Consider the following 8,039-nt stretch of genomic DNA (forward strand, 5'->3'; position numbering starts at 1 on the left):
TTAAACTTATTGCATTTGTTTCCCCTGTATATAAGAAAGATATAATAGTGTATTACCTCCCCTGTCCTGCTTATATTTATATTAATCAACAAAATTAAACATTAACACAATATTTAATATACAAAATATACAAAAAAATCTCATATTCTGATAATATTTTTACTGATCCACTTTATTTTACTCAAATGATGATGTTTCGTTGGACTGATAATTATAGATTTAAGATTACAGACCAGTTGCTTCAGTTATATTGTTCAGAGTTCGCCCTGTTGGCCGCGTATATGTTCTTGAGTTATCATCCAAAAACCATTTTACCATTTCGAGTCACCGTGACCTTGAACTTTGACCTAGTGACCTCAAAATCAATAGGGGTCATCTGCGAATCATGATCAATGTTCCTATTAAGTTTCATGATCCTAGGCCTAAGCGTTCTTGAGTTATCATCCGGAAACCACCTGGTGGATGGACCGACAGACCGACCGACCGACCGACAGACATGTGCAAAGCAATATACCCCCTCTTCTTCGAAGGGGGGCATAAAAAAAAAAACCTTGTAAACACTGTAGAAGTCACATTTCATGCCCAATCTTCATGTAACTTTGTCAAAATGTTTGTCTTAATTATATCTTGGTTGAGTTCAAAAAGTGGTTCCTATCCGTTGAAAAACATGGCCGCCAGTGGGCGGGGCAGTTTTCCTTATTTGGCTATAGAGAAACCTTGTAAACACTCTAGAAGTCACAATTTTTGCCCAATCATCATGAAAGTTAGTCAAAACATTGGTTCAATTGATGTCTCGGATGAGTTCGAAAATGATTGAGATCGGTTAAAAAATATGGCCGCCAGTGGGCGGCGCATTTTTCTCTATATGTATATAGCGGCAGTTTTTCCCTATTTGGTTATAGAAAAACCTTGTAAACACTCTAGAAGTCACAATTTTTGCCCAATCATCATGAAAGTTGGTCAGAACATTGGTTTTATTGATATCTCAGATGAGTGTGAAAATGGTCGGGATTGGTGAAAAAACATGGCTGCCAGTGGGCGGGGCAATTTTCTCTATAAGTATATAGTGAAACTCATGTGAACACAGTAGAAGTCACATTTTTGGCCCAATTTTCATGAAATTTGCTCAGAACATTTGTTTCCTTGATACGAGTTGAGTTCAAAAATGGTTCTTGTCAGTTGAATAACATGGTTGCTGGGAGGGGGGCAGTTTTCTCATTATGCCCCCCCCCCCCCTTTCAAAGAAGAGGGGGTATATTGTTTTGCTCATGTTGGTCCGTCCGTCCACCAGATGGTTTCTTATGCCAAGGATCATGAAACTTCATAGGTAAATTGATCATGACTCGCAGATGACTCCTATTAATTTTTAGGTCACTAGGTCAAAGGTCAAGGTCACGATGACTTGAAATAGTAAAATGGTTTCCGGATGATAACTCAAGAACACTTATACCTAGGATCATGAAACTTCATAGATACATTGATCATGACTTGCAGATAACCCCTATTGATTTTCAGGTCACTAGGTCAAAGGTCAAGGTCACGGTGACCCAAAGCAGTAAAATGGTTTCCGGATGATAACTCAAGAACGCTTATGCCTAGGATCATGAAACTTCATAGCTACATTGATCATGACTCGCAGATAACCCCTATTGATTTTCAGGTCACTAGGTCAAAGGTCAAGGTCATGATGACCCGAAATAGTAAAATGGTTTCTGGATGATAACTCAAGAACACTTAGGCCTAGAATCATGAAACTTCATAGGTACATTAATCATAACTTGTAGATGACCCCTATTGATTATCAGGTCACTAGGTCAAAGGTCAAAATGACCCAAAATAGTAAAATGGTTTCCGGATGATAACTCAAGAACGCTTAGGCCTAGGATCATCAAACTTCATAGGTACATTGATCATGACTTGCAGATAACCCCTATTGATTTTCAGGTCACTAGGTCAAAGGTCAAGGTCATGATGACCCGAAATAGTAAAATGGTTTCTGGATGATAACTCAAGAACACTTAGGCCTAGGATCATGAAACTTCATAGGTACATTAATCATAACTCGTAGATGACCCCTATTGATTATCAGGTCACTAGGTCAAAGGTCAAAATGACCCAAAATAGTAAAATGGTTTCCGGATGATAACTCAAGAACGCTTAGGCCTAGGATCATCAAACTTCATAGGTACATTGATCATAACTTGTAGATGACCCCTATTGATTTTCAGGTCACTAGGTCAAAGGTCACGGTGACCCGAAATAGTAAAATGGTTTCCAGATGATAACTCAAGAGCGCTTATGCCTAGGATCATGAAACTTCATAGGTACATTGATCATGACTCGAAGATGACCCCTATTGATTTTCAGGTCAAAGGTCAAGGTTGGGGTGACCTGAAATAGTAAAATGGTTTCTGGATGATAACTCAAGAACGCTTATGCCTAGGTTCATGAAACTTCATAGGTATATTGATCATGACTCGCAGATGACCCCTATTGATTTTCAGGTCAGTAGGTCAAAGGTCAAGGTCACAGCGCCAAATAACGTATTCACACAATGGCTGTCAAGGTCACGGTGACTCAACTTAGAAAAATGGTTTCTGGATGATAACTCAAGAATGCTTACGCCTAGGATCATGAAACTTCATAGGTATATTGATCATGACTCACAGATGAAATAATGATGAAACTTGACCAGGATGTTTGTCTGGACAATATCTAGGTCAAGTTTGACATTTGGTAAAGATTGAATTAACCGACTCCTCTCAGGTGAGCGAACTAGGGCCATCTTGGCCCTCTTGTTACATTTAAACACCAGTTGCGACATCCCTATACATCGTAAACAATGGCCTTCTTACGAAAAATTTGAAATGAATCACAAATTCCCTGCAGTCTTTAGCGTTTTCATACTTTAAATTAAGAATTCATAAATCCAACGTGTAATTTAGCATTCCATTGCACAATAGCCAATCAGTTATGGCATTTTTTGCTATGAAAATATATCGCATCAGATGACATAGTCATCATTTCCTGCCATTCTGTCAAACCAATTTGGTATGATCTCCGCATGCGCAATGGCCTAGTTTTGATATTTTCTGTAAACAGCATGATCGTGGTAAAATCAAACCTGTTATGCATAAACATTTTTTTCACCCATACTGGTACTTTTTTTATTAATTGTACACTATAACTAGTGACTATATTATTTATTGATTTGTAATTAACAAAAACTGCACTAGAAATCCACATTTAATTTCAATGGTTTAACAAACTGATTTTTAAAATATATTTCTGGAAAGTATTTTTCAATAATTGGACACCATATGTCTACAATTTTGCCTAAACAAGGTCATTACACAAAATGCGCAAGATTACCGGACACTGTGATAGTTTGAAAATGAGGTGAGTCATGTTTGTTTTGAAATCAAATCGGACAGTTCTTCACTGCATTAATAAGATATTTTTGTGTATATAAGCACACGAACTTATTATTATCATAATAAATTTAGATATTATGTTGCCAATTTATAAAAGAACATGTTTTTAAACCAATTGACCCTTAACTGCGCAAGATTACAGGACAGCATTGTATGTATCTTTTGATGATTTAAAAACCTGAAAAGTGTAAAGCGTTGCAACGCGAAACGAATTTATAATTTGGAGAGTTCTGTTGTTGTCGTTATATTTTGTGAAACTAAGAGGACTGCTTATATAAAGTATAAAAAACATCTGTCTTTGTATACAGAAGGATGGACGAGTGGTCTAAGTGGTGGACTTTTAACTCCAGGACTCCAGTGGTTCGAGCCCTGCTGAGGGTTACCTTTTTTTTATTTATTTTATTCTTGATTTTTTACTGGAGGTCAAATTTTAACATTTATCAATACAAAGCATTTAATGACAAACTTTAAAACATGCCAAAATCTGTGAAAAAGCCCCTTAATAAGTGTTTGTAGAACTAGAATCCAAACGTGGCGTAAAATTGGAACTTTTTTCGATTTTGTCAATTTACCCAAACGTGAAAAGGCCCCTTTAATAAAACTTTCATACATAAAATAAAGGAGACTTTCTTAAATAATTAATGAATAATGGTCACATTGTTTTTTTATATAAAAGTACCTGAACTCTGTCGGTAAAATATGTCAAATCACAGGAAATTTCGTTGCGATGTACACATCTTTCGGACAGGTTCTGTGTTTATCGAATGTCTAAAATGGGGAGGTATAAAACCCGGAACTATCCGGAAATCTTTATGGTAAAACCCGGATCCGATATAAATGGTTATAACTTCATTATTATTCGTCCGATATTAATTATAATGGTACCGTTGTAAAGAAGATCCTCTACAGATTCTAACCATATCAAAATATTTTATGGCAGGGTCGTAGTCGGCCTGTAAATCGCGGACAAAGTCGGCCTGTTTTAACGTTTTTTTTTACACACGCAAATGCCGAAAAGAAAACCCGGATCCGATATAAATGGTTATAACTTCATTATTATTCGTCCGATATTAATTATAATGGTACCGTTGTAAAGAAGATCCTCTACAGATTCTAACCATATCAAAATATTTTATGGCAGGGTCGTAGTCGGCCTGTAAATCGCGGACAAAGTCGGCCTGTTTTAACGTTTTTTTTTACACACGCAAATGCCGAAAAGAAAACCCGGAACCGATATAAATGGTTATAACTTCATTATTATTCGTCCGATATTAATTATAATGGTACCGTTGTAAAGAAGATCCTCTACAAATTCTAACCATATCAAAATATTTTATGGCAGGGTCGTAGTCGGCCTGTAAATCGCGGACAAAGTCGGCCTGTTTTAACGTTTTTTTTTACACACGCAAATGCCGAGAAGAAAACCCGGAACCGATATAAATGGTTATGACTTCATTATTATTCGTCCGATATTAATTATAATGGTACCGTTGTAAAGAAGATCCTCTACAGATTCTAACCATATCAAAATATTGTATGGCAGGGTCGTAGTCGGCCTGTAAATCGCGGACAAAGTCGGCCTGTTTTAAACGGTTTTTTTTACACACGCAAATGCCGAGAAGAAAACCCGGAACCGATATAAATGGTTATAAATGCATTATTATTCGTCCGATATTAATTATAATGGTACCGTTGTAAAGAAGATCCTCTACAGATTCTAACCATATCAAAATATTGTATGGCAGGGTCGTAGTCGGCCTGTAAATCGCGGACAAAGTCGGCCTGTTTTAACGTTTTTTTTTACACACGCAAATGCCGAGAAGAAAACCCGGAACCGATATAAATGGTTATAACTTCATTATTATTCGTCCGATATTAATTATAATGGTACCGTTGTAAAGAAGATCCTCTACAGATTCTAACCATATCAAAATATTTTATGGCAGGGTCGTAGTCGGCCTGTAAATCGCGGACAAAGTCGGCCTGTTTTAACGGTTTTTTTACACACGCAAATGCCGTAAAGAAAACCCGGAACCGATATAAATGGTTATAAATGCATTATTATTCGTCCGATATTAATTATAATGGTACCGTTGTAAAAAAGATCCTCTACAGATTCTAACCATATCAAAATATTTTATGGCAGGGTCGTAGTCGGCCTGTAAATCGCGGACAAAGTCGGCCTGTTTTAACGTTTTTTTTTACACACGCTAATGCCGTAAAGAAAACCAGGAACCGATATAAATGGTTATAAATGCATTATTATTCGTCCGATATTAATTGTAATGGTACCGTTGTAAAGAAGATCCTCTACAGATTCTAACCATATCAAAATATTGTATGGCAGGGTCGTAGTCGGCCTGTAAATCGCGGACAAAGTCGGCCTGTTTTAACGGTTTTTTTTACACACGCAAATCTAGATGACAATATACAATATACGCACCGTGAAGAAACTAACTCACAACTTATATACAGAAAATATTTGAATTAAATCATTAAAGGCACTTCTAGCAGAAGAACCTGGAGTTCGTAAAGACTTTTATTAAAAAGTAAGGAAATGAACTTTCAATTATTACTTTAATCAGCAATTCAACAACAAACGGGCCATATTAAAGGGTTTCATGTGACCTAATGAACTGAACTGTTAGCCCAAAAACCCCGCCCAAAACAGATTGTCATCCTATTCGTTGCCATCCTTGCAACCACAATTTACCTACGAAGGTCAGATCGGGATTCGAACCCGAAACCACCCATTAGCCATCTAAATAAGATATGATTCCGGCCTGGGTTGCTCTACCAATTAAGCTATTCTGACCTTTTGAAAAATATATGGGTAAACTGCAATGCTGTTGAATAGCATGATTAACTTGCTTAGAAAAACGTTTCCAAAGAATTACATGTACATTTCATTGAAATTGTTTTATGATTTAGAACGATATATTTGCAGTTTAAAAGGTCACACGAGGCAATGTTTGAAAAGCCCACAAAAGCTTCCGTTTGTAAAATGGTGATAATTTGCCGACCGTGTAGTTCATATAAACCCTTATTTTGCACAAATCGGGAAGAAACATTTATGGATCGAAAACCAACTGCAGATAAGAGCAACATAACAGTCCTTGTAACTAAGTAACTTTTTTGTTTTAAAATCGCACAAAAGCTGCTGTTTGTAAAATAGATAAAATCACCTTATGTCTGCACTCATCTGAAGTATATATGGTTCGAATACCATCTGCGGATAAGAGCAACTAAACAGTCCGGGGCAATTGCACTTTACCGGTACGCACTATAACCCAAGCCCTTATAATTAGTGTTAAGTTGCGCAAATTTCGGAATCCATGATGGCAGCGTACCGGTAAAGTGCAATATAGCCAACATAAATAAGGAGTTAAAGCGGGACTGCACGATTTGTGTCAAATATGTTAATCAGCAATTAAACAACAAACAGGCCATATTAAACGGTTTCATGTGACTAGACGAACTGATGAACTGAACGGTTAGCCCAAAACCCCGCCGAAAACAAATTGTCACACTATCCGTTTCCAGCCTTGCAACCACAAGTTTACCTACGAAGTTCAGATCGGGATTCGAACCCGAACCCACCCATGAGCCATCTAATGATACCGGCCTGGGTTGCTCTACCAATTAAGCTATCTGACCTTTTGAAAAATATGTAGGTAAACTGCAATTCTGTATTATAGCATGAATGACTTGCTCAGCAAAAGTTTACAGTTATTCGCACATCCCTGCTCATAGCAAAACACAATTGACTAACATAAAATCTTTTTCCGTAAATTTATAAATCTTTAATCGAAACATCTTCATTCATTTTCATAAGATAATGTTTTATTAATTTTGCATTGCCTTGTAGCTTTACATTTAAATTAGGAGATTTGTGACGTATATCGTGTGTGGTCATTTCAGTGACGAAAAAAACTAGTTTAACCTCAAAATATTTAACATACAGTCCACACAGGCTAAACAGGGTCGACACTCTTCGCTGTTATGACATTTTTCGTTTAAATGAAGTCTCTTCTTAGCAAAGATACCATTAAGGCGGAAAGTGTCGTCCCTCATAAGCCTGTGCGAACTGCACAGGCTAATCTGGGACGACACTGTACGCACATGCATTATGCCCAGTTTTCTCAGAATACGACACATAGTTTAAACGCATTTTCGATAGAATTAGCGACGACATATGAACGTGGTTTGTTTTTAACAGTTAATTATTTATTCAAAGCATCATCAAATGCAAAACGTATTTAGGATTGTTTGTTTGTCATGCATTATTGTAAACTTCGATAAGATTAAAAAAAGAGCAGACATGTGTATGTGGTTAAAAAAATGTAAGATAAATTGAAAGAGAGCATAATGTGGATGTGCATTTCGTTTGACTCTCTGGATTTTAATGACAAGTCGGACGTGGCATTTTAGTTAACAGTAAAATATTTGTTAAAAATTCGAACGAGCCCAAAACGCATTTTGGATCTTGTGTTTGTCATGCATACTAGAAAACTTCCATAGGCATAAAATAACTCGCTTCTACGTGATCGCGGGTTTGTAAAAAAATGGTCAGAATGGTTAGCGTTCGAAACAAACGTTATCAAT

The 8,039-nt window shown here is 36.7% G+C and overlaps 1 protein-coding gene across 4 annotated transcripts in view; it reads right to left on the reverse strand.

The window, feature by feature from the left end:
• Positions 1 to 4,198, reverse strand: part of LOC127880858 (EF-hand calcium-binding domain-containing protein 12-like) — a 31,377-nt gene extending 27,179 nt beyond the window's left edge. For 2 of the 4 annotated variants that reach the window (XM_052428307.1, XM_052428308.1), the window contains exon 1: positions 4,114 to 4,198. The gene's annotated coding sequence lies outside the window, so the exon portion shown is untranslated. The remainder of the gene's footprint in view (positions 1 to 4,113) is intronic. The other 2 variants (XM_052428309.1, XM_052428310.1) reach the window with 2 other exon arrangements.
• Between the last annotated feature and the right edge of the window lie 3,841 nt (positions 4,199 to 8,039).

Source organism: Dreissena polymorpha, chromosome 5, assembly GCF_020536995.1.
Source record: "Dreissena polymorpha isolate Duluth1 chromosome 5, UMN_Dpol_1.0, whole genome shotgun sequence".
Taxonomy (NCBI): Eukaryota; Metazoa; Mollusca; class Bivalvia; order Myida; family Dreissenidae; genus Dreissena; species Dreissena polymorpha.